The sequence below is a fragment of the Aythya fuligula genome, chromosome 3 (genome assembly GCF_009819795.1).
Source record: "Aythya fuligula isolate bAytFul2 chromosome 3, bAytFul2.pri, whole genome shotgun sequence".
Lineage (NCBI taxonomy): Eukaryota > Metazoa > Chordata > Aves > Anseriformes > Anatidae > Aythya > Aythya fuligula.
In genome coordinates this window covers 38281157-38307504 of record NC_045561.1, presented here as the reverse complement: position 1 = coordinate 38307504, position 26348 = coordinate 38281157, and the positions used below count along the sequence as shown (strand labels likewise).

Genomic DNA, 26348 nt, shown 5'->3' with positions numbered 1-26348 from the left:
CATGCTGATAAATCAGCTTGCTCCTGCTAGATGCGTTGCCCATCCTAGGCAGCTTCTCGTTCTCAGACGAGGTGAGAGGGGCGTCTTGCAGCCCCCACCTCTGGCTGGGGCTCCACGCTGCTCTTCTCCCTCCAAAGTGGGAAGAAAGAGGAACCATGGGCAGCACGACTGTAGGAAAGTATTCCTAAAATGTCACCAGTTTTATGGAGCCACCCTCCCAGGCAATTACTTCTCGTAGTCACAGTAAAGAAAGGTGAAACAGTAAATTCAGAGTAATGGTGATTCCATATAAAGTAGGAAAACATTACAGAGATTAAGTAGGAAGCAGTTAACCCCTTGTCATGTGTTTTCTGTTAGAGACATTTTTAGGACAGAAATGTGACCGGGCAAGAAAAGGTAGCAATGGAATTGCATAGACAAAAATATATCTAAGTTAAAAGTGGCGTATTTCAATGGTAATCCCTTCAGATGGTGTAATTTCTTCTTGAATCTCATGCTTTACGTTTTGAATTTTCATTAGAATGGTGTCTGCTGTAAAGCGCCGTCTCCATACAGCGTTTGAAAATTGAGAGGATACTGTTACCAGAAGTGGTGTATTTTATGGAGCCTGAAAACAAGCCTACTTGCCAAACTTGATTGACTTCTTCAATAACATAAGCTTAAAAGATAAGAACATAAGTACTTTACAGTTGATTATGCTTAAGCTTTTGAACTCTCTTAAAGCATTTTAAGCTCTCTTCAAATGCTTCAGTCAAAGGGTAGAAAAAGTAATCCAAAGTCCCGATAGTCGGTGAAGAGCCAGACAGGGCAGTAATAACGATGAAAGCACATTGGGGATGATGGGTAAGAGCAGGCTAAGCAAAAAATGATGTTCTAACGTCATAGTAGAGTTTAGCGAGATTTTAGGCAGAAAAAGGAGACGTCTCAGAGCAAAAAGTTCACAATACTAACACTACTCACCTACCTCCTGTACTACCTACATTCATTTTTCTCTGAGCTTCCCTGTAGCACAGAGGAAAAGCACGAAGATACGCTCACAAGTGATTTTGTTACCAACCCAAACTACTGCTTATCAGCTGGGACACTAGCAGAGGACAGCAGCTTAAGCTAATACATTTTATTTCAGCAGCTGGACAAGCTGAGAGCATGCACGCAGGCAGTTATTACAGCTCGTCTGTGGAGCAGTAACTTATTAAGCCATGCTAAGTCATGGCTTAATTACAAACTGGCTTGACAGCTTGTGGCTGTCTGTCCCTACCCAATTTAACAACATGAACAAAGCTGAAATGAAGGCAACAGGAGTAATCATGGCACATCAGCCCCTTCAGTGTGTTACATCTTGGAGCCAGCTCATGGCTGCCTGCGTGGAGCTCCAAATAAGCACTTCCACACTGCCAATTACGTGCCTGTGTGAAGGCACCTAACCCGTCGCCCAGCCACGTTTAAGATTGCATTTGGCGTTCTAATGCTGAAGCTGAATGGCATCCCCTGTCATGCTCTAAGAAACGAGAATATTCCGTCCTTCATCGTCCTGAAGTGATGAGCACCCAGCTGCTAGAGGAAATTTCTGATATTGGTCCCCAGAGATCTTGCTTCTGTATCCCTGAAGTTAGCTGCATTTCAATTTCTCCATCAGTGTAACTGTGTATGGTTTCCAGGTTCTCCTTACTGTTGGTACCTCCTAGCACTGGGTCAACTTTATTTCCTACCACCTTCTTGTGTCATTAATGAAAATATCTAGGTTTAAGCCCCAAACTGACCTTTTGCAAAACAAACCAACCCCTTATTTACTCAGATACTTCACCTCTGATTAATCTATTTTGCTTTATCCTCTATGGATAGTCCATTGCTTACACTAGTCTCTGACACTACTCTGCTCCACCATCTCCTCCTTTATCTAGAAGGTGAATGATAGTATCAAAGAAAGATATTAGGTTAATCTGGTCAGGTCCACCTGTTGTAAACAAGCATTACCCTTCATCCTCTCCTCTTATGCCTATTTTAAAAAGCTTACTACGAGACAAGTGATTTCCTTTGACCCTCTTTCCTGACTTCTGGAATGGGCATTATCTATCCATTCTTTCTGCCTAGAGGCTGTAGTGTGTGCTTTACTTTCATCTTATGTGTGATACTAGCAATTGATTTCCTTTCCCTCCTAGCTATCAGCCATCCTGTCCTCTAGCCTCTTGTTCAGCATCACCATCTCTACTGAAAATTGAGAAAAATATGTGTTTAGTTTTAGAATTTGATGTAGAGTATCTCTAATTCCCACTTTTTTCCCACTGGGAAGCATCATTACTTCTTTCTGACCAAAAAGATGGATAACATCTGGCTGTTTTTCCAGATACCAGGCACAAGGTCTAAATTAACCTGATTTTCCAGATAAATTCTCCCTTCATTTTCATATCTATTGATGTTGAAGATCTTTCCTGAACTGGACTTTTTTTCTTTTTCTATTTTGTTTTTATACTCTCTGCTTATAATTCATACCTCTCTCTCCCGTGCAGGTACTTCTCTCCTAGTTAGGCCTTGAAGCCCCTTCCCGTAGACCTTTTTGCCTTGTGCATGATACAGAATCACAGTGGAATTAGCAACTTCGATTTTAAGATAGTTAAGGCTTCTTCCACATCCAAATTTTTTATTCCATTTTACATGAGCTGGTTTTACTGCCAGGTCCATTCATTTATCAAGTCTGTTTTTCTGACACTGAGAATATTCTTCTTTTTCACCTCTACCTTTCATCGCACAATTTATGATCACCTGCTCTAGGGTTATTATCTACAGTCAGGCCTCTGATGGCGTATTCCTGAATCATCAAAACACTTTACTTCTGGTGACAGTTTGAAAGAGGAATTCATTGAGTACCACATCCAAGAATGTCTGGCCCCAGCTACGAGCAGCATTTATTGTCCAAACTATTAGCTTGTAATATTAATACTACGTAGTGGATGGGGTTTTTGTTTGTTTGTTTGTTTTTCAGTTTATGTGCCTTTTTCTTTGCTACCCATCCCACATTCTTCCTATTCTCTGCCTCTGTATTAGCATTTAATCTTTCCCTTTTTGAGCAAAACGAAGACAAAATGGTACACAAATCTTTCCAAACTTTCTGTACTCATTTCTTCATATGAAGACAGCCTTATTAGCTGTGGTGATTTCCTTCCTTTCCTCACAGATGGTGTAATCTAGAAGGGGTACCCAGGGAAGTGGTGAAGAACTTACCGACTGTTGTTTACTGAATCAATTTCCATGGGAAGTTACTCAGCTGAGAATGAATGCACTTGTTTGCTTCACAGATAAAAAATGTTCATACACTATGAATATTCACAGTACGTAGGAATGCTTTCTTGTGAAACTAGAGCAGTTGCCCCTTGAGGTCAAAGCAGTGTGAAGGCCAGTTAGCCCACTGGACTGATGTATGCTACAAATGAAACACTGATTTTTTAAAGCTCATAAACAGAGGTGAAAGTTGAGATAACGTACAAATGTTTTCAGCTCAAGTAGTTTCCCAAAGTTACTGATGTTTTGTCAAGAGCTGTTTTGCAGCTCATTCATTTGAACATGAAACAAATTTAATTGTCAAGATTGATCAACAGCTACTCCTAAAGAGTCAAATCTGTACACCAATAAACGTAGAATATGGAGAAATGGGAATATTAAAAACTCTGTATGGTAAGAACATACTTTCACTGCTCTTCAGTGCAGTATCAAATAGAAATTGTCTGTGAGTTACCTTTATCCTACACAGTCTATTTCCCACGTATTAGTTAATATTTCTAGAGTTATTTGCATCAGCTCTGAGAATCAGATAGACACTGCATATATATGAAAGTACATACACTTCCAGGCACGCATGCTTTACTGTTGATCCAATGCACACACGTTCTCACAGACAAATATTCAGCTTTAGGAATCTTTCATGAAGCTAAACTGAGGCCAGCCACGAAAAGCCACAAAATCCCTCGATTAGCCATTAACTCCGCATTGCCACATACAGCCATTATTTCACCTACTTATTACTTCACCCTACCGCCCCTGCTGCCTGCCACTGTGATCCTTGCCTCTTGCCACACACACCTCTTGAGCAACGGCAGCATTTCGTTTTAGCCCACGTAAACCAGCCAGATACGCACATTTTCTAGTGATTAGGAATGTGCTGTTTCTGCTGGATTAAGGACTCATATGTGGGGTGTAGATTTTTAGTTTCTCTCTAACACTTATGCAGGTTGTGTTTGGGAAGTAGTAAGGGATAGAATTTATTGTGTTAAAAATAACATAGGGTAGTATTTATTATTTTGGGCAGTAAATTCTCTAAAGTTTGTATTGGTACTGAGGTGATGTATTGAGGAAGTATTTCATATTTTTCAGAACTTGTTATAAAATTGTATATGCAGTTGGAGCAGAAGGTGAAATGAAGAGGATAAGAGCGAGCTGAATCTGGGAGCAAGGAGAAAGACAGGGTCAGATGGTTTGATTGACAACTGAAAGACTATTTCTTTGATATTTGTGTACATTTTGCTTTTAGTAGCCACCGTGGGAAGAATGGCTGCTACAGTAAATGAGATGGAGGAGTCAGTATCAGCTGAATATACCTTGGTCATACGGGACAGGATTATCTAATGCTGCCTGTGGTATCTCGCTGGCAGGTGGCCGAGTAGCAAAGTGGAGGCTGTAAACAGAGACCCGATAAAATTACAGCTCAGTTCTGTACCTGCTGAAATCTGTGTTTCACGAGTGACAGGCTTTCCAAAAATTCCCAGTGAATCATTTATGGTAAAAACTGCTATTCCAACTGCAGCCCAAGAATTATCTGTGTTGAATGAATTTTGTGTTCACTGACCAGAAAATACAGCAATTTTTAGCCAGATGTGTCATCACTTTGATAACACATAAATTGTATTTAAACAGCCTCTACAAGTAAGCCTCAGGAAAAGCACATGCACACCATAAATAAATAAATAAATAAATAAATCCCTCCTAGTGAGATGTATAAAAGTATACTGAGTCCCAGATCATGTGGACACGGCAAGGATAACTAGGTTGATTGGCAGCCGGGGCTGGGCACTCAAATTAGCTTGTCTATTAGCAAGTCTCCCATGGCAGAGGGCGAGCCGTGGTCTCAGTGTTCTGTTTCTGAGCGTGCTTGTGAGCATCTGTTCAGAGGCAATCGAGGTTTCGGTGTCCATCAACTCTGTCGGTGAGCAGAGAGCTGCGGGAAGCAGCACGACCACGCTGGGGTGACCCTTCCAGCCTCCTCCTCGCAGCACACATGCCCTGCACCTGCAGAAAGCACAGCTCCGGCTCCTGTGCCCTTTGCTCAAACTGCCTCTGGAGCGCCAGGCAAGGGTTATCTCGTCTGCGTGTCAGTGACCTTACAGCCGAAAGCTGCGTATTTTCTGGACTGTGGATGTAACTCCAGGAAATAATCCCATTGTGTGCCTATGTGGAAGAGAGAGGGGCCCTATTGTCAAGTTGCAGGCTTTTTCAGAGCTTTTCCAATGCTCCAGAAAAGTTGAGGCGGATAAATAAAAGCGCTAGGTAAGCTGAGTTTCGACCTATGGCCCCATATCCGACAGCGGTGCCCGTTCACCCCCAGCACACGCTGAGAGGGCACAAGGCATCCATCAGCCCGTGAGCCGCCGGTACTGCTACGGGCAGCGCTGGGCTGGGGGAGCCGAGGGGCAGGCGGGGGGCACGCAGCCGCTCTGAGCCCCTTCTGCGGCCGGCATAAACCCAACACGGGGCGGCAGGGAGGGAGCTGGGGGTGCGGGGGGTGACCCAGGCTGACTGCTGTGTGTTGGGACAGCGGGGGCTGCGAGGTGATGGCGGGGGCTGTGAGGTAATGGGAGCTGTGAGGCACTGAGGGGCCGTGAGGTAATGGTGGGGGCTGTGAGGCACTGAGGGGCAGTGAGGTACAGGGGGCACTGAGGTACTGAGGGGCTGTGAGGCGCTGGGGGCTGACGGCTGTGAGGCACCGGGCACGCGACGCAGCGGCCCCAACGGGCGGGCGCGAGCCCCCGCCCCCCGGCCCCGCGCCCCCTGATTGGCTGCCGGTGATGTCATCGCGCGCACATACGGGCATTTCCCCCCCCCCCCCCCCCCCGCACCTTCCCTCCCCTCCCCTCTGTGCCGGGGGGTGCCGCGCGCCTTTCCCCGCCCCCCCGGCGCGGCGCGGCCAATCGCGGCGCGGAGCGGCGCGCGCGCCGCGGCTCCGCCGGGGGCCCGCCGGCCCGGGCGGATTGGCAGGGGAAGCAGCCAATCGGGAGGAGGCACCCGCCGCCCGGTTCCCGCCCACCCCGCGCAGAGGCGGCCGGGGCGAGGGAGGCGGCGGGGGAGTGGCAGCGCCGGCAGCCAATAGCCAAAGGCAAGGCGGGGCGGGGCGGGGGGGCTGCGGCGGCGGGGCGGGGCGGGGGCGCCGCCTCACAGCCGCTTCCGTCCGGCCGGCCCAGGCGGCGAGGCCGGGCGAAGAGAAGTGCGGAGAAAGGCAGGCGCCGCGCGCGCCGGCGCCGTGATTGACGCGAGCGGCGGCCAATAGCTGGCGAGACGGGGGCGGAACGCCCAATCGGGGGGCGCTCCCCAGCGGGGCCGGCGGGTGAGCGGCGCGCGGCTCGCCCAATGGCGCCGAGGCTTCCCAGCGCGAGCTGCGCGGCCGCCCAATAGCGGCGGGGGGAGGGCGGGAAGAGGGCGAGCGACGTCGGCGGCGGCCAATAGCAGCCTCGGGACGGACGCGGGGCGGAGGGAGGGGGCGGGCCGGGAGGGGGGGCGGTGACGTCGCGCGGCGGGAGGGCGGGGCCGGCGGCGGCCGTCGGGACGGGGGCTCCCAACATGGCGGCGCTGCGGGCGGCGCTCCGGCTGCGCGAGCGGGCGGCGGCTGCGGCCGGCGGCGGCCGGCGCGGGGCGGGCCGCGCCTGAGGGGCTGCGCCTCACGGTGAGGGCTGCGCCTCGCCGCCCCGCAGCGCGCCCGGCCCTGCGCTGCCGGGCCGCTCCCCGACAGGTACGGGGGGGAGGGGGTGGGGGGGGCAGGGCCCGGCCCTGCGCGGTGCGAGGGGGCCGGGGGGGAGCTGAGGGGCCTGCGAGGGGCGTGCGGCTGCCACAGGGGTGCGGGCGGCATCGGGAGGCACATGGGGGGGGGGTACGGGGAGGCTCGCAGGGCGAGGAGCGCTGGCAGCTAATCCTGTGAGAGGTGCGGGGATGGGGATAAGCCAGGAGGAGGAGGAGGAGGAGGAGGGGGGGGGGGGGGGGGGGGGAGGCGTGGGGCGGTGAGCACGGGTCCGGCTGGCAGGCACGGTGGCAACAGGTTGCTGCGAGGCCGGGGGCTCGTTGTGCTGGGTGGCCGCTGCGGCTGGGCGTAATGCGCGAGACCTCGGAGTGTAACAGGAGCTGGGGTGTGCGCGGCGGGGCGGGCATGTGCCTGCGAGCCGCGGTGTCGGGCGCTGCTGTCGAGGGCTGAGGGAGGTGGCTGGCTGGCACCAGCGGAGAGAGCCCCGGTTCGGGTGTTTTGGGGCACGCCAGGGCGGCAAAGCATGGGGTCGGTGTGCTGGGAGCATGGCGGGAGCTGGGGGCTGATGGCTTGCCTGTGGTGGCATGGAAGGCCAGGGTGTTTGTTGGTCGAGCCGTGGAAAACTCGTGGCAGCTGCCAAATGTGGTGGACGCAATGGTGCTGTTTGGGGAAAAGGCTGCGCATGGGCTGGGAGGTGTCTGGAGGCGCCCCTCCGTGCTTGGGGCAGGTGTCAGGCAGTGTAAGCTCCTGTCTGCAAGGGCATCAGTGCCTCATTCTTGTGGGTAAATTGCCACGGCTTACTGTAGATTGAGGCTGTGAGGGAGCTTGGCCGGGTATTTAGAAGTAGAAATGAGCAGCGGGGGCACTGGAAGGGCTCTGTGGGTTTGGAAAGATGCGGGGGTCGGATGAGTTCGTGGGGATTGCGCCTGTACAGGGCGAAGCTTCCCGTAGGCTGTGCATCCACGTGCGTACCAGGGCAATGGCATTTGAGCAAAAGGGAAACTGGAATCTTCGTAGTGCTGAGCTAGTGGGAACTGCGGTCTGTGTGGAGAGGGGGCAGGCCTTCTGGCCGCGGGTGTGGAAAGCTGAAATGGGGGGGGGGGAGTGGCAGTGAGCTGGGGCTGAGCTGGTGGGAGGTGGTGGGCGTCCTCTTCTCCCTTCGGTGTGGGGACAAGTTCTCAGCTGTGGCAGCCCGTGGAAACTGGGAAAAAAGTGAGTGAAGATGAGGCAACTTGTCACTGTTAGGAGTACTGTCAGATTAAGGGGGCCTACCGCATAGTCATGGGGCTCCTGTTAAAGGCTCGTTGTTTCTTCCCCCTCTGTATTTTGTTCTATTTGTTCCAGTGGGTAACTTGGCCATTAAGTGTAAACTGGTGCTTGTAGTGGTCTTGACACGTCAGGAGCTAACTAGAGGCACTCTGTGATACAGACAAGCCCCCTGCACATGGCATCAGGGGCTGGGATGTGTCTGTGCCTGTGTATTAGATATACATTTACGCTTAACATGAGCGTGTGCATTGAGAAGGCATGAAGTCTTTTATCCTGGACATATCGTTGTGTTTGAAGGAGGTTTGGTGCATAAAACACTTGAGGGGCAGAGATCTGTGAAAAAATGCTCTGTGTTGGAATGTGAGGCTGTTTGGCTCAGGAGGAGAAATTGCATTTGTGTATCATTTGTTCTGCAGGTTTGTGTTAGTATGTGCTTGGTTCCACAGCCCCTCATCTCCCGTTTGGCACAGATGTTTAGAGGATGTTGTCTTATGGGATGTGTGGTTTGATCAAGGCACAGAACATCAATATGTGGGGATCCTGAATTAATGTTGTGGAGCGGGCTGTATGTAGCACGTGGCTTTTTTGTGAGGTTGACAGGAGGAGGCCTTGCATATTTGAAGGATGTGGTTGGGAGTTGGGAGGAATTTCAGGCCTTAGTAGGGCAGAGACACCTGTAGGGGCTGTGAAGGGCAAAATGGAAAGTGACAAGGAAAGAAGTAGGTATTTGACTTTCTTTTTGATGAGAGAAGTGGTTGGGGCAGTGTGTAGAGCCAATCTTTTATTGCAGTAGCTGTGAGGTGGTTGGTTAGAAAGGCCGAGAGCCACAGAAAGCCAAGAGAAGCCTCGCTCCTGGTAGTTACCCTGGGTAATGCAATTGCCTCTCAGCTCCCGTGTGGAATTCCCATCGGGTGCTGGTTTGTTCACACGAGACCCTGCCTTGCATAAATATGAACCCGCCACAGCTGAAGTTAAAGCTTGTGAAGTTTGAGTGCTGGACACAGTCTTTTAAGATCCTGAATCAAAGAACTGCTCTTCTCAGAGGGGGCGCCTGAGAGCGGTCAATATTTCTTACCTGTGTCGTCTTTTTTTTTCCTACTGTCTTTCCCCTTCTGTAATAATCCACTCAGTATTGGATGTAAAAAGAACGAATCAGTCGGAAGTACCTATATTACTATCATGAATATCAGCCATTGAAGCAGGATGTTTCCTTTTTTTCCTCTCCCCCAAAAATCCAAAGACTGGAATCCGTTGTGTGGCAGCATCTCCTGGCTCGTCATTCCAGCAGGGCTGCACAGGTGTGGCACACAGGCCTGTTGCTGTAGCTCAGTAAAAGAGAGCTGGTGTGTTCAGGCAGCTCTGGAAGATAATGAGCTGCTGGTTTTTGCAGGCATGGTCTCCCCAGGTGCCAGGGAAAGCCACACTGAAAGAATCCAAGTTCTAGGCTCCATGTGTGAGTCCTGGGAAGCGAGTACCCTAATAGGTCCTGCAGGCCTGTGTGCGTTTTTTTGCACTAAAACCGATCCTTTCTGCCTGTCGCCTTGTAGTGTTAGTACCAAGTATATATATTTTTTATTTGTTTTATTCCCACTATCTTGTCCAACAAGTTTTTCTCATATCTCTGGGTTCACTCCTGCATCTCTTCACCTCTCTGTGAAGGTGCATCCTCCACATCTTGGGCCTTGTAGCAGCCCCAGAGCCTTGGTTTGAATGTCGGTCTTCCCACCAAATCGGAGGGAAGCAATGGGGATTTCTCTGAAAAACTGTTCAAGTAAAAATTCCCGTAGCCTTGGCTCCTTCCATGTGCGTGACTTCCTTCATTCTGTGCTTCGCTTGTTTATGCTTGGTCATCTGCAAGGTTTGGCTTACAGATGGACAGGGTGTCAACTGTTGGCGCTTCTTCCTCGCTGCCGAGCTGCTGGTGGTGTGAAGGCAAGAGAAATGCTGTTTGAAACTTTGGGAGGGCTCTGGTTTAGCCCTGGTCTTCAGCACATGTTGTATGCCTGTGATCTTCAGGGAGTTCAGGTGCGGTATCTGACATAATGTCATTGCAGATTCTTAACATAAAAAAAAAGTATCAATGTCAAACTGTAAGAGTTTGGAAAAGAGATTGTCTGCATGGACAATGAAAAACACGCCCTTGGTGCAAGAACAAGGATGCTGAGTTTCCAAAAACCTAATCCAAACCATTTTAGGAGACAGCCTTGCAAACTCCTCAGCTATTTGGCTGATGTCTTTCAGGCTTGGGCAGATATCTAGCATGGGAGACTTCAAACTGGCTGAAAGCTGGCAAGTCTCTAGGACTGATCACTTCTAGCCTGGGGAATTTCAACTCTGGCATGTAGATGTTGTAGCTGAGGAGCGTTTGGGGCCTCATGGGTCCTGTAGTGTGCTTGTGGGGTTGGAAAGGCAGTGAGGTAGCGTGTACCTTCGGCAGTGTCCTGTGCTGAAGCCCAGCAAGTTCTGAGGAATTGGTAATGAGTGGCACTCACAAAGAAAACTGGTCTGAAAAGTTTTGCATGGGATGACCGTGGAGGGGGTGACCTCTGGCTGTTGAGCTCACCTCAGCTTCTCGAGGCACTGCTGGCCTTGTGAAATGGGAGGGCTGTGCGTCAGCGTAGGGGAGGTCAGTCTTCTGGCTCTTGGCAATCCTTACGCTGGGAGAGAAGGCACGCAGATGCTTTTGGTGTAGGAATTAATAGAAGGGAACCCCCCAGTCTTGGCTGCTGCAGCCACTCGTACAATTTGAGGAAGTAATTGAGGTATTGCCCAGGTATTGCTCTGCTAGGACAAGTGGCACCCACTACCCTTTTTCCCCGTGCACCATTAGTTTCTCATTAACATTACTTCAGTTCCTCCTTTTATGGTGGCACTGCATTACTGGCTTGTGGTGTAGGTTCTCAGCTTCTCTGATGGGAAATGATCTTTTCATTGAGATCTCTTACATCTAAATAATACCACTAGGTGCTTGAACCTCTTCTCACGAGCACTAATAACAGGAATTCAGCCCAGGACCACAGCCAGTTCACTTAAGGCTGTTTCAGACCAGGCTACTGGGGAGCTGAGGATGGCTCCGCCGTGTGTGACACAATGACACGCGTGACAAGTCAATGACCACAAACTTCCGACTAAGTCACAGAAGAAAGCAGCGGCGTGGCCTGGTAGCTCTCAGGGCATTGGTGTGTGCTAACACAGAACGGCACCTTCGGTAATTGGGCGGCTTTGTGTGCACCCCGGTGCAGGAAGCTGACCTTTACCGAGCACAGAGCAAACAGGGCTCTGCATTGTTAGCGTGTGAACTGATGGTTGTTATCAAGCAGCTAATGGATTAAGCTGAGGAGGATTTGAGTAGAGGAGGTAACGTTTTATGGTGATTTTATGACCATTGTGTGCAACTCGTGCCCTATTGCTGGGGCCTGTTCTCACCAGCTCTCTTGCGCTGTCAGAGCCAGGTTTTGTGTTAGGGACTCAGCACCTCGCATGTAGGAGCTTGGGCTGCAAAAGAGAAGCGGGTGACTGGAAAGAGAAATCTAAAATGATCGAACTGTTGCGAAAAAACTGAGGCAAGGAAACTGAAACTCATGTACATGATGGTAATCCTTTAATACACTCAGAAAGTGTTCATTAGCTTATTCCCACACCAGGAGAACTCACTCCTATCTGGGCAGCTTTGCTGGCTGTGCTGATGGGCAGGAAGTACCGAGTGTTACTGAGCACGTGCTTCGTGTCCTACCACGAGCTGTAGCAGAGCCATTGATGTGGGCTACTGAATTGTGTTTTTGCTGTTATTTAGAAGGTATTACAGGAGATGTGGGTGATACATGAAATGTCTTTTGTTTTTAATCAGATGTCTTTCCTAGATGTGTCCCACCAGCTTTTGATAATCTTAACTGTGAAGGGTTGGAAGCAAAAGTGAATGTGTGCTGCAACACTCCTGCTCTGATTACTCCAGGAAAAGAAATGCTCAGTCCCCAGTGCAGCCCTTCTTTTTAGGGCTGAGGAGGGGGCTGTTGGCAGCTCCAGCCTACGGGCTTAGTTATTGCTGCTCGAAGCTCTCTGAGATGATCGAGCAGCGAGCTGTAGTTGAAGGTGACCTGTAGGGTGGAACAAAGTTACATGGGCCGTGTCCCCAGTTTTATGTGTAGCTCTTGGGATTTTATTCCAGATGTGCTGTGCTCTGGCTCTATGAACTGAAAATACCCCAAACCCTGCTGGCCATTAGGTGTTCTCCAGGAGTTTTGGTTTAGGTTAATCTGAGAGGTGTCCAGTCTTGTGTTTAGAAATCGCTCCGAGATGCAAACCAAAGCACAGTAAGTGGGGTGACTCAGATTTCCTTGAAAGTGCGTTACTGATCCAAACTAAAGCACTGATGCGGATAGTGCTGCTGTGTGGACCGTGGAAATTGTCCCCTGCTCTCTACAGAAGGTTTTAGTTTTTCTTGAATGGTACCTGAATTGTGCTTCCCAGGTGGTTGTCCCTGGTTCTGCAGTTTTGTGTTAAAATGACCAGTGTTACAGCTGCAGTAAATTCTGTAAAGCGGCTCTTTCATGGTTTTACTTCAGTTCATCAAGAATGAAACTAGTAGCCGGCTGAGCAACAGGTTTATGAAGTCTGGCTTCCTGTGGCTTGCTGTCTTGTGGTTGGATTTATTTTTTTTATGTATAATACTGCAAGCAAGTCCTGAAAGTATTTCTGTGTGTTGGGGTCATGTGTACGATACCTGTGCATGGAAGGATGGTACCGCTATTAAAGCTGCACTCCTGCAGCACTTGGCCTCGAGGCACCAGTTTGGATGGGCTGTCTCTCCTTGATCCAACCATTTATTTCTGCAAAGCTTGTACAACATGGTTATTTCTTGAAGTATTTACCCTGGTGTTAACTTAAGAATTTTGGCCAGTGTCAGCAGACTGCTGAGGGGTGAGGGAGGAAAACCAACACTTGGCTTTCTATGGTTGTATTTTATTGATCTTTTCATTAATGGTAGCTCTTGTTTTGTTGCCTTTTTGTGTTTGCCACTGATTTGAATTTTCTTCTAGAAGAGGTAAAATATTTCAGATTTTTGCCCGCAGTGTTTCGGGTAACCTGTCTAGAGGTAGGAAATGATACTTCCAGTGGCAACTCCTCTTAATGGCAGCTAAAAATCTCTCCTCCATAAAACAGATGAAATTTGTGAGAGTCCCTGACATGCTAATTACACCGAATGTGAGGCTGGTGATACCCACAGCATGTCCAGTAACTTTGGACCATGATTCTGGGAGGGGCTGAATGAGAGTTTTGAAGAGAAATCATGTATTGATGCCTAGAATACAGCTGGGTTAGATTTTGAGGATGGTGGATTAGGATTTGGAGGGAGAGCGGATTTTTGTTTGTGATCACTCTTGTGACCCTGAAAAGCTGCTGAAACTTGGTAATGTGCTTTGAAACTTTGCAGCTGAGAAGTATTGCGCTCAGGCTTGAGTGGACTGCAGACTGAGTTTTGTCTGCAGTGTACAAAAGCTGAAGAAAGTGTTCTTTTTGCTTCTATTTTAAGTGCGTCTATACTCAAAGCACTGAAGAATAGTAATAAAGGACTTGTGTTATTTCTTCTAATTCCCAGAGGAATCTCTCTTCCTAGTGAGAAGGTGCTCTGCCTGCTCGTTCATGTACCAGCTCCCACTGCAGGTACGGTACTGGTTGCAGGCACTGGTGCCTGCTGCCCGGCATCAGTTCGATTCTCCGTGGGCCATTTGAGAAAGAAACGCTCATAGCTGACATCAGGAGAAGGATGTGCTGCTTTTAACGTGTGTAGGCAAGAGAAACCCTGAGTGCCTTTGTGTTTTCAGCTCTTGTGATGCTCAAACCCAGAGCTAACAGAGCTGCCAGGGACTCATCTGCAGAGCACTCAGCTCGGTGCCTTGGGAGGCGAAGAAACTCCGTCCGTCCCGACGGAGCCCCAGCGCCCCGTGTGCTCTGCTGGCATGGAAGCGCATCGCGCTCGGGGTGTTCTGAGTCACAACCGAAGCGTCACCCCCGAGGAATTATTAATAGCGCCTAATTACAGCCGGGGTTGACAGGCATCTGTAGGAAGTTCATCCAGTACTGGTGGGACCAGTACCCTGGGTGTACTGACCTGGCTCCTCAGGTGTGCTCCTTACCCATTTGCCAGCGTATTGTGTTTTCTGTGTCTTCACCTCTTTTCCAGGAGACACAAGGCAAGAGACTTCTTGTCTCACTTTGTTTCCTCTGAAACAATGTCTTTGTGATGTGCTTGCTTAGAGTGTGTTTTTTATTAAAACCCCCAAACCACTGTTGTGTTGCTGATGCTACTGAACTACACACACTGCTTGGTGCGGGTTTGTTGCTTCCAGTTGTTTCCCTTAGTCTGCCCGATGAGTTGATTGCAGTCGTTGGAGGTCTGGGCTGGGGCTGATGATGCTGTGAGGGGCACTTGTTCTGAAGTAGTGTGTGGTTGTGCATAAGACTTCAAGTAGTAGCGTTCCTGTACATGCCAAATGCCAATGATCTTGTGGAAGTAACAGCTAGAGATGTTAACTGTGTTGTTTTTTTGGGGAGACTTACTTGGTAAATCCTCTGCAAGTGCGCCATAATTGAATAGCAGTTTAAAAGATGACCCAGGGGTTCATAGGCGCTGTCATGAAAAAGATGCTTTAATAGGAGCAATTGCTTGGTTCGTGAGAGGTTTTCCAGCCAACCCTTCTTTGGATTTGGGGCGCCCTTATACAGTAAAGAAACTGGAAGCAGTTTAAGTGACTTTCTTTGAATAGTTGGTTGTGGGACCAAGGAAAAGACAAGCACACTGCTACCCTTGTGGGTGGTTGCACAGGAATGAGACTTTCACAGCACTTGCTGGAGTCAAAAAGCTGTGCAGTCTCCTCTGCGCACCAACCTGAGAGCTTGTCAGTTTTTGATAAATGGTGAAGGTTGCAGTTTTACATTTTTCTGCATTTTACAACTGAAGTAATGGTTTGACTTGCGTGTGATGTAGGGAGAAAAAAGAGGACTCTGCCGTAATGATGGCAGTGTCTTGCATCCTGCCTTTATCTCACAGTGAAACAACATAATTCACTTTTGTTATCTCTCTGGTATGCCTTATGCTAAACCACATCTATGCTTTTCTAGGTATGTTTTTCTTTTACTTTATATGAGTAAAACAAAACAAAACAAAACAAAAAAAACACACTAGAAACTCCAGGTCAGAGAAGAATGACTCTGAAATATGTAATGATCTCAAAATAGTAGCTGTTGTTAACCATAACAGCTCACGGTGCGGCTTTGACTACCGTTACAGCACTGTTTTAGTCTCAAGAAAAAAAGAATGCCGTCAGCTTAGCATCTCCTGCCTTTTGCAGGGGAGGGGGCAGTGCTGGAGATTGTCAGAACAACTTCTTGAACAGGCAGCGAAACGGGGCTCGACCTACAGAGTCAGAGGGGAAGGAATACAATTCCAGTGTAGGTGCAGGCTCTTGAAACTAGCTCGGGTGCTGTTGTTGCCCATGACATGGTCACAAAATGTCACTGGGGGAACTGTTCTGAAACTGTATTTCGGAAACCCTTTATTAATTTATTACTGGAAAATACCGTCCTTGAAAAATACCTGATTCTCAGATATTCTTGGTGACTTTGCTATTTTCAACCTAAAAAGCTTTCTGTATTTCTGCATCTGTGCAGAAGCCAAGTAGGGCTCCATCTAGGAGAAGAACTACTCACTTCAAGTGATCTTTCTTCACTGTTGCTTCTCTGTTTTGGTCAAGGTTATCAGAGGTAAATTTGTGTGTATTTACAAAAGAATGGGGTAACGATTCTGTAACTGAAGTAACTTTTTTAGAAGGGTTTGTCCGGATATGAAACCTGTCTATTTGTCAGTTCCACAAAGAACATGGAGCTAATGTGGAAGACATCTTACTACACCTTACCGTGTTGTCCCTTCCTCCATAGGCTTGTTTGCTTGTTTATTGGTGGTCTGGTTAAAAACAGGAGCTGTTGCACACAAAGCAGGCATGCCAGACCTGTCATGGGTTGTCATATTTCTGCTTGAAGCCTCTCTAAAGTAAGTAATGGCCCTCACATGCTCCGTTGGAATCTCCATCGTCCTTTCCTGTTACTTTTTAGTTGTCATCTTCAGCTGTCCCTGATACAACCAGAACCAGTGACCCTGGCCTACCTGTGGGCAAGCTGCTTTCTGCACGGTTGGTGTGCTCCTGTGTCAGAGCTGCTGATCCTTTCTTCCTGCGCAGTGTTTATCCTCTCCTTTCCTTGGGTCAAAGTCTGATACTGTTGCTGAAGGAGAGAAACTAACGTGGAACAGGAGAGGAATTCAAAAGTAATACCCTTTCTTAATGTATTAGAAAACCAAAATACTTTCTAAAGAACCGAGATAATAAATGTGTTGAGAAATAGGCGAGTCCATAGACTATCTGGGGAGGCAGAGTTCAGCCAAGTATTCTTCCTTATTACCTTAGTGCTGGGCTGAGCATTCTGATAGTTTCAGTTCATCATGTGAGAGCTTTTTATCAGCAGCCTTTTATTACCAAGCTCTGGCTGCCCCAATCCTACCGGGATGGTTGGCCTTGTGGATGGAGGTACCACAACTCCTTGATACTGCTGGGGGTAAAAATCAGCAAATGCAAGTTGCCCGCTGACTTCTGTGCTGCTTTGCCTTCAGTTGTCATTCTCTCTCCTGATTTTTGTTGGCATCGTTTGAGTTCACTTTCTCCTGTTGTGTTCCTTCCTGAGACAGGACTGGGGAAGGGGAAGAAGCTTCAGTCTATAGTTGTTTGTTGTTTTTTTTTCCCTGCGCTTTGTAGAAAGCTTTCTCCCCCAAATGGTATTTATTAAAAACCAAACAAAAAACAGCAACAATAAAAACACAGCAAGCTACAAACTTGGAAAACCTACAGATACAGGAAAACTCAATGCGTGGCGTGTTCTTGGTATAGATTTAAGGTGTCGTGGAACTGCTGGGCTTGCATCTCGGTCTGAGGAAGCAAAGATTCCTCAAAGGTCTTTAGGAGGCAGAAAGAACATACTTGGATCCGACTGCCGTGTTCAGAGAAGAGATGGAAAATTAGGCTGGGCTAAAATGATCTCGTGTCATTTTTCCATTGAGAAGGGAAAAGCAATCAGGATTGTTTGGCTTCACTGCCAAAGTGCAGTGCCTTCAAACCCTTATGGACAGGACAGAAGAAAACCCAGCACAGCTGAAGCAGCAGCTAGCATATAATTGGGTCAAAGCTGCTTTTTTCTTTTGGAATTTCTTCTAGTCTGCAAGTCTAATGCTACCTCGGTGGCAGCGCTGGGCACTAGACACATCCGCTTCCTTTGTCAGCCAGGCCCTGTTGTCACTTCTTTGCAGCTGTTTAAAAACAATGGATGTAACATCTTGGAAGCTGCCTTGCTTAATGTACACAATCTAGCTTTGTTTTTGTCTCTTCTTAGTTGGGAGTTCATTCTCTGCCCAAACAGCATTTTGTTATGTGCTGCCTTGCTGGTGAGCATCTGCTATTCTTCTTAGATAACGGTCCTTAGATTGATTTTTTTTGTTGTTGTTGTTTTCACTGCTTTTTAGTGCTAATTCAGTGCAGAAAAAGAGAGCTCTCTGAGGTGGGTTTATAGCACTATCAGTTCAGCTTAGGCAGATTGTTGCAAGACTACACTTTGAGATGTTTCCAAGGAGTTTCTCTTAAGACATACTTACTGACACAGGTTGTTAGGGCTCATGGTTTGGATACCCGATGACTGACTTGCCAGTGGAAGTCCTAAATTTACGTGGAATGCTGCTGCTGCTGCTTTCTTTGCAGGTAGCTGGAGTTCTGTCACATGGCTCTGAACTTCCTCTAATAAATGAGTCAGGAGAGAAACAATGTCAAGTTACATGATCAGAGATCTTAAATTTTATTTAAATGAGAAAAATGTAAAGAGAAGACAGTACTGGAAATCATGTGAACTGACACTGTTAGCAGTGTCACCAGCTGTAGTGTTACACTAAAGTAAAAGAACATGCAATTAAATATTGATGTTAAAACCTCTATGATGGCTAAATTATGAATGCCCTCTCTCTTGGATTTTCCCCAAATGCATAGGCTGCTACGGGTGATGATCTGACTCCCTTCACAGTGGTCATTCCAGTTTAATTAAATATCAACACTTGCTGACAAGAAGATCTTTATTCTGTAGGCACATGAGAATACAGCAGAAAGCAAAGCTTTACATAGCAAAGGTCACGGTGAGGAGTTCGTCAGAAAGTTCCTGAGGGAGCCAAGAGGTTTTTCTTTGTCTTCTGTCATGTTTGCAGATTTCCTTGGGGGATAAGAGAATTGCCTCTGCTTATCCACGGCTGCATAATGTGGAGCTAGAGCTGCTTATCTGCTCCCTGCTTTGAGCACCAGTTTTGGGGAACTTAGGAGAGACTTCTGGGTGAAATGTGGGTTATGTTTTCACTGGTATCAACCACGGTTTGCGGTTCTTTGTGTTCGGGAATTCTTGAATTTGTTCAAGTCCAGAGGTCTCATTAGGAAGGATTAGCTTTCAGTACGGTATGGGAGGAAGTCAAGTCATCTGAAAAGATGTAAGCAATCCCAACTTGAGATGCTTTTTTTAGGATGTCCATAGTGAAACACATAGGTTTTCTTGACCACTTGCTGTTCATTTCAACTCCTTTTGTTCTTCCCTTTCTCTGCTACCAGTTTGTTACAAGTTTTCAGTGGAGTTAGTGATACCAGGTTTTCCTTTTTATATCCTCTGTTGTTACTGCCCTGTTGCTAGACACCTTGAAAATCAATCAGAAACTCTGTAGCTTGATGGCTGTGTTCAGCTTGTTGAGACCAGCTTATTTTTATGCACTGAATCCTTATATTTAGGCTTTGGAACATCTGAATTCTGCTAATCCTTGAAGCTTGGAGACTTCAATTTTTTCTTGTTCACTGTTTCAAGCATCCTTGCTATGTTACATAATAAAACTTTTTTTATGTACGAAAAACATTTAGTGCTTTGCTTGGGTAGCATTGTCAAGTAGTAGTTTATATCAGCCTGTAACTAAACATTTCTGGGGCCTTGAAAACAGGGGTTGGAAGTAGCCAGAGTGGATTTACGGAGGGTAAAATGTGCTTGACCAGCTGCCTGCCTTCTGCGATGAAGTGACTAGATCCCTGGTTGAGGGGCGAGCAGTGCATGTCACTTTGACTGTTGCAAGGCTTTTTTTACACAGTGCCCCACAGCGTAGTCCTATTTATAGTCTGGATGGGAGGATGAGAAGACAAGTGAAGAACTGGCTGAAGAGTCAGGCTCCAAGGGTATCAGTTTATCATTATTTGTGCTCTGCCTGGACACCAGTTAGAAGCAGTTCCTCAGGGCTTTGCTGTGACCTACTCAGTTTCACATCTTTGCCAGTGACCTGGAGGAGGAGATGGGATGTGCCTTCAACAGGTTTGTGGCAGACACGGAACAAGGTGCCTCAGAGGCAGGGTGACCATCCAGAGGTACTCAGGAAGATGAGCAGGCCTGTAGGAATCAATGAAATTCAGCAAGGACGTGTGCCAAATCCTGCTTCTAGGGTCAGAAACCCTCCTGTGGTGCTGGAGGCTGGCTGGGTTGCTTCTCTACTGACAAGGAGCTGCTTCTGTCAAACAGTGGACTAAGTACAAGTCAGGCAGGGGTTAAAACCAACAGCTTTATTCCCCTTTAATTGGCATTTGTTCCACATGTTCCCAGACTGCATCTTTAATACCATGCCCAGTTTTGGGCCTCTGGGGTGATAACAAACTTCTGGTATCTACAGAGATGGATCCCAAGTGGATGGAGCCAGTCTCTTTACTGAGATGCACAGTGGGAAAGCAAGAGATTGGGTCATAAACTGGGTGGGAGGGTGTATGCTGAGAAGTTTTTCCGGTGAGGGTGACTGTTAAGAGGTTACAGGAGATCCCACAGCAGAGAGGTCGTGGGCTTGCCTCTGTAGAGGTTTTAAAGACCTGAGAAGATAAATCCCTGAGCAGCAGGGTCTGAGCTCAGCACTGGCTGTGCTTTGAGAAGGAAGTTGCCTGGAGGACCTCTTAGGTCCCCTCCAACTCAAATCTTTCTGTGAAAAACCACTCATGTCTGAGATATAACTAGCCAAACTAAGGGATAAATTCTCTTTTATTTAGAAACATGGTTCCTTGTGCAAGTGGCATGTATTTCTACTGCTGCTAAATAAAATAGTTTAGACAAGATCAGCTACTCCTGTTGATGATGTCTGATATTAATCATTAATTAGTTGAAATCTGTGTCTGTTGGTAAGCATTGAGTAAGCAAGGTACGTTCATTGAATAGCATCATCTAAGAATGAAATAAAGAATATTCATTAAGTTGAACAAGTTGTTCTAGAGCTTTGTAGTGACCGATGTGTCTTGTCGTTCACTTGCCTTCACCCATTATTCTCAACTTTGAAGTAAAGCTAAGCAATATGTGCAACACTTCTTGTTTGAAGTTGTTGGTTTGGGGAAGAAAGATGCTGAAAAAGCAAATCATGACTTTCACTGAGACTGGCCCAGTTCCTTCTTTGCCAGGCCTTTGGAAAGAAGCTCATCCTAGATCCTACGCACGGGCATCTTGAAAATGGAAGGCCATACTCAAGCTACCAAAATTGTATACTGGTACATCTAGGCAGGGTGGGCTTAACTGTGATAGCCTTGCTCATGAGTTTGTGAGGAAAGCAACTTTGCTTCTTTCTTATTAGCAAGGTAATTTTGGTCAATAGTCGTGTGTCTTTCTGCTTCGGCTTTTACAGATATCTACAGTAGCTAGTGACAGGATTCTTTGGTATGGTTTCTGTAGTTGAGATAAAGTTTGAACCCCAACTTTTAGTCCTTTTCTTTTGAGTCCAGGATCTGTATATACTCTTGTAAATGATTGAGTTAATGTCTAGGCTTTTTCATCCTCTTTCCTCTTAAACATGCACCTGTGAAGCATATGCAGGCTCTCGCACTGTCACAATGTGTTCCTGGTTTAGAAATGACTTTCCGTACACCTATTTGAGGGTGGTGCAGATGATGGTAATCTTTTTTTTTTTGGCAGATACTGGCCATTTAATGGTTTAACTTAAATCTCCTGCTACATTTTACCTCTACCAAACAAAAGGCATTCATGTATGAGGTAATACAGCAGAAGATTGCAAGTAGGGACTTCTTGACTAACTTAACCACTTCCAGTGGTTCACGTGTTTTCTTGGTTCCCCTCAAGAAGTTGTTATTAAGCAGCTCTTGAGCTATGGATTGGATTGAATAATGCGTTACCCAGGAAAGAAATCGGTCAATTCTTCCATCTTACTGCTTTCAGATCCAGAGGCTCTTCCGGTTTATTCACCCCCTAATATACAAGGAAGAGTCTCTAAAGTGAATCCTTATCAGAAGGACAGAGATCTGGAAGAAATTTGACTTTTGCACTGCGTTCAAGGTAAGACTTTCAAAATTGTCCATGATCAGATGGCAAAAAGCATGAATACCGAGGCTTGCGAAATGGAGCTACTTCTCATTTGTCAGTTTTCTTGCATATTATACTTCTCCTGCAGAATATTATGAATAATTAAGCATTAAATACCGCATAATTTTGTGGACATTCGTTATGATCAGGTGCATAAAAGCGAGCTGTGTCTGCATTCTTTAACTCAAACGGTTAAGCAAGTTGGTACGTGCAACTGGTGTTTGCTATGCAAAGCTGGCTTTTGGTAGTACAGGTGTTCATACTTCTAAAACCGATACACTAATTTGCATGATAAGAAATGGAATGTCTTACTGAAGTGTGCATGTAAGCAGCCATCTTTGGTTTAGTGGAAGGGCCTGCGCTGAGCTTGTCGGAATTTCTCTTTAGTGCAATTATAGCTGGAATTGCCGTGTTCGGTCAAGTTCAAAATATCAGGGAATAACTGTGGAATCAGAGGGTAGGAGTTGGAAGGAATGGTAGGTGCGTGTATTTCAGGAAAGCCGTAGCTTCAAGCACCTGTACGGTTGTCATCTCCCTGCAAATTAGAGCTCTGGTCAAGTGGTAGGAGTCATTAACATCAGTCAGCGGGGTGATGCCATCGCCTTCAGCTTCTGTGCACAGTTTAAGAAAATGTTTAATAAAACGTATCATTCCCAGCCCCCAAGGGAAGAATGGAGAGTGCATCTAGGTTTGGGGAGATAAAATGCATTGCAGACAGTGGAGTTCCCTCTGGTGGGACCAGTTTCAGGGAGTGTTGGTGGACTCTACTGTTGACTGGGCTAGCATCATATTCGTGACACTGAGAAGGTGTTTCAGAAGAATGGAGACAGATACTCCTTACAGATAACAGATTGTGGCCTTGTATTCCCCTCATCATACAGTGTCCAGCTGGAAAACAGATGGTGGAGACCTTCATGTGGAGTCGGAAGGACATAAATGTTTTGGGAACTGTAAAGTACAAGTAGTGCCTAATGTAGGCAGCTGGTTGCCTAACGCCAGCCCTTCAGTCTTGTAGGGGCAGTGAGTTGGGCAGAACTACTGAAGCTGGTGCTTATTTTGCTGAATTCAGCACTCGTTTGAAGGTTCAGGTCAGCAGGCTTTTGTTCACAGAACTATTTCTTGTTTGTTGGGCCTCTGTGGTTCCTTTTTTTTTTTTTATGTTGCAGATTTTACTGAATTACCTGTGTAATCCCCAAGCTGAATGTTTACTTTGCTTTTTAAACTGTTAAATTCATCAAATTCTTCCAGTTATCATTCTGCAAAGGCCTGAATACTTATTAAGGGCTCGCAAAAGGGATAGTCTTATTTCCCCCCTCTTTTATTGTATGGATACCTAGTTTAGTCCAGTTTGTTAGACCTGGTATAAGCATACATACAGCTTAAGCTTGACATTTGCTAAAGAAAGACTGAGATGCGAGCCTTGGAAGATCTAGATACGTAATTTTAAATATCTTGGCACATTGCCCCTATAAACAGGATGACAGCGTAGGGTGTCTACCCCCTTGCTACAGTGCATGTGTTGTCTTCCTCATTGTGCTGTGAAGGTGGCGTTCCCAGCCAGCAGTGTTGTAGGAGCAGTAACCTTTGTGGAACTGGAGATGGTGTCTTAATCTGTTAGGCAAAACTGCCTGCAGCTGATGTCTGACCTGATGAATAGCATAAAATAAACATTGAATTATTAACATGCTTGCTTCCCGGAATCCTTTTTGCTGTCAAGTCTGTGTAGACCTCTCATAACTGCATCGACTGCCTGTAAGCCCTTGAGCCCCATCTCTACTATTGATTTCTTCTGAACTGGCATGGTCTTTTTGCATGTTAGTTTTAACATTCTTATCGCTAAAATTGCCCTTTGAATTTTTGCAGGTATATTTCAACATGTATTATAACACTTGCGTAGTGGCAAAATTAAAACAGTCATTGCCTCGATAGATACATTTGAAACTTCTTCATTAAAATACATTGTAAACCAAAAGAGTTTAAATGGTATTGATTAAAAGTGAGTCGAACTGATCTGTTGTCAAACTGAAGTTGCACTACTAATTGGACAAAACTATTCGAGTATTTAAGCTTGCAAGTTGCGAAATGACTGCTGCTTGCCAAGTACTCCTCTGTTTAGATGACAAGTGAAGCAGTTCAGATAGCCTCAATGCAGATACCTGAAAAAGATTCCATGTGTCCAGGCAACGATATTGGAGACTGCTGCCAGAAACAAAGGTAATGGAAATTTGCTTCACTCTGCAGTTCCTAGAGACAGTGATTTTTTGATTAGACTTCAGATTTTTTTCTTAGAAAGCTTCTTTAACATATAGAAGAAGTAGAGCATGCTATCAAAATGCAGGGGACAGTACCGTGTTCTTGTACCTAATCTGAAAAGCCATCTGTGGTCTGAAGCATAATTTTCTGTAACACACTGGATTGAATAGTGCGTACTGTGGGATTACAACTCTAATCGACCCTGCTACGGCATGGGAGTCTATCTATCATTACATACCATGTAGAACCAGCTGCTTCTCCTAAGCATTGGGTTATAACTGACTTCCTAAAAGCACATGGCGTTCCTCACTTGAAATGATCAGTTGAACTGGGCTGAGTCAGGAAGGTGATCAGCCTGTGTTGGCAAGGAGAGTTCAAGGCCGATGAACACACTTAAAAATTTTAAGGTGTCTTTTTAAGCACAGTCTCTTCACACTATTACAGTACTGTTACTGAAATAACTTTGCTAATAGGTATGAAAAGTTTCTTAGCATGGAAGAGATGAAGGAAAAAACGAGGTTCTAAAACTAATTGAGGTATAAAAATAACAATGCATCTGAGTGATTCCTATTTGGAGGCTTCAGTTCCTGTATTACTTAAGTATTTGATTTTAGTTCTTTTGCAAGTTTGTGTGTGTGCGTGCGGGCTGTTAGTTGACATAGCAGATGTTTGAATTCTCTCTTTCCAAGTTTGCTTTGCAGTAAGCATTGAAAGAGCTGTAACATAGTAAGTGTTAATATTTGTGCTCTGTTACTGATTTGAAAGGTCTGGTGATTCTGTTAGGGTGCTGAATGACCTTTTTTAGCGTTGAAGTGCTTCTGTGCATAAACCTATAAATGGATCTATTTGTGGTGTTTTTAGTCACATTACCAAGTGGCAGAGGGCTTAATTCTTTCTGATAGTCATCTGCCGAGAAGCTGTTCTTCCACTCTGTGAGCATTTCCTCTGAGAGACTTGCAGTGGTGTCACTCTGAAAACTGTCAGACTTCCTGCCCCTATCCACAGCTAGGGCACGTTGGAGCACAGTCAACTTCTGTATCCTAGCAATAAAACAAGACAATTATGTCACATTTTCTATATGTCTTCATCCTACGATAGTTTGCAGTCTGTAGCAGTGGGAGTTCTTCATCTGAATGCACACATTTGCTACAGAACTGACCGATCTGTTGCTCTCTCGCATGTTTCCTGAGAACTGCTTCTGTAAGGGTTCTTTATGGTCTTAAGATTTATTTTTTTTTTTGAATGGCTTAGCAAGAAAGGGCTAAGCCGTTCCTATTTCATAATCGACAGAGCAAGTTTTTATTCCCAAGTTTACTTCTGAATGGGAATAATGCTGCGGTTTACTAACACCTTGCTTTTCTGCTGTGGAAGGGTCTGACGAGCTCAGCATGTTCTTTCCGTACTGCTGGAGTAGCTAGAGAGGGCGAGACAGCTGGCTTAAGTGTTAAGTGAGGTGCTGTTGCAGGATGTGCCGTGGCTGAGAGACATGCCATTTCAGCCCAGAGGACTTGTGAATAGATGTCATTTGATAATATCATGAAGCACAAGCGTGGTGAATTCTTTCTCAGAATGTTTGACAGTGCTTAGGTTGTGATTTCTGTTCGCTTGAAGCAGAGGGATATTGACAAAGCCTCAGTAATCCACCTGCAGTGACTGTATTTTTCAGACGTTGATTTGAAGGCCAGATGCTCACAGAGGCAACAAATGGATGGGTAACTTCAAACTGACTCATTAGCTACTGCTGCTTATCAAATTAACGAGCAAGATGATAATAAGGTTACCTCATGGGGATATGCCATAAGAATTTGTTCAAAAGATGGGCACTTCACGAACAGTGAACGGGATTCTGGTGTTGCCTCTGCAAGTCACTGGTGTGCCTGAGCTGAGTTCAAATCCCTGTCAGGAAGATGCGTGCTGGCAGAGTCTGGCCTTAGCAATTAAAAACAACCAAACTCGGGTCCCAGCTGAATATGAACACTTCTACCTGCTACTCCTGAACTGCCATGGATGGCATAATGCGTGTTGAGAATTTATCTGGCATTGTGGACGTAGTGTATGATAACAGCTATTAGTTCAAAGTACATGTTCCAATGTACAATCAACTTACAGTTCTTCTTTGTAGTCTCAATGTGTTTTAAGAACACTAGCATATAAGTGTAATACATTTTTAACTCTTGAAAATCATCTCCCTTCTTACTTCTGATAAAAAAAAAATCAAATATGAAGATTTATACTTGGATATTTTTACTGGAGCATGTTTGGTTGCCTTTGTCTTAAGCATACCTGAAACTGGACGTTGGAAAAGATCTTCAGCTTAACTGTTTGAGATGATTTGATCTTTGTGCTTGATTTCTTCTAATCATAGCTGAAACCAAGT

At 46.2% G+C, this 26348-nt stretch overlaps 1 protein-coding gene across 4 annotated transcripts in view; it reads left to right on the top strand.

The window, feature by feature from the left end:
* The first annotated feature begins 6909 nt into the window (after positions 1–6909).
* Positions 6910–26348, top strand: part of PPM1B (protein phosphatase, Mg2+/Mn2+ dependent 1B) — a 56538-nt gene continuing 37099 nt past the window's right edge. For 2 of the 4 annotated variants that reach the window (XM_032183868.1, XM_032183866.1), the window contains exon 1: positions 21575–21691. The gene's annotated coding sequence lies outside the window, so the exon portion shown is untranslated. Of the gene's footprint in view, positions 6992–21574; positions 21692–26348 lie in introns of those variants that run through there. The other 2 variants (XM_032183867.1, XM_032183869.1) reach the window with 2 other exon arrangements.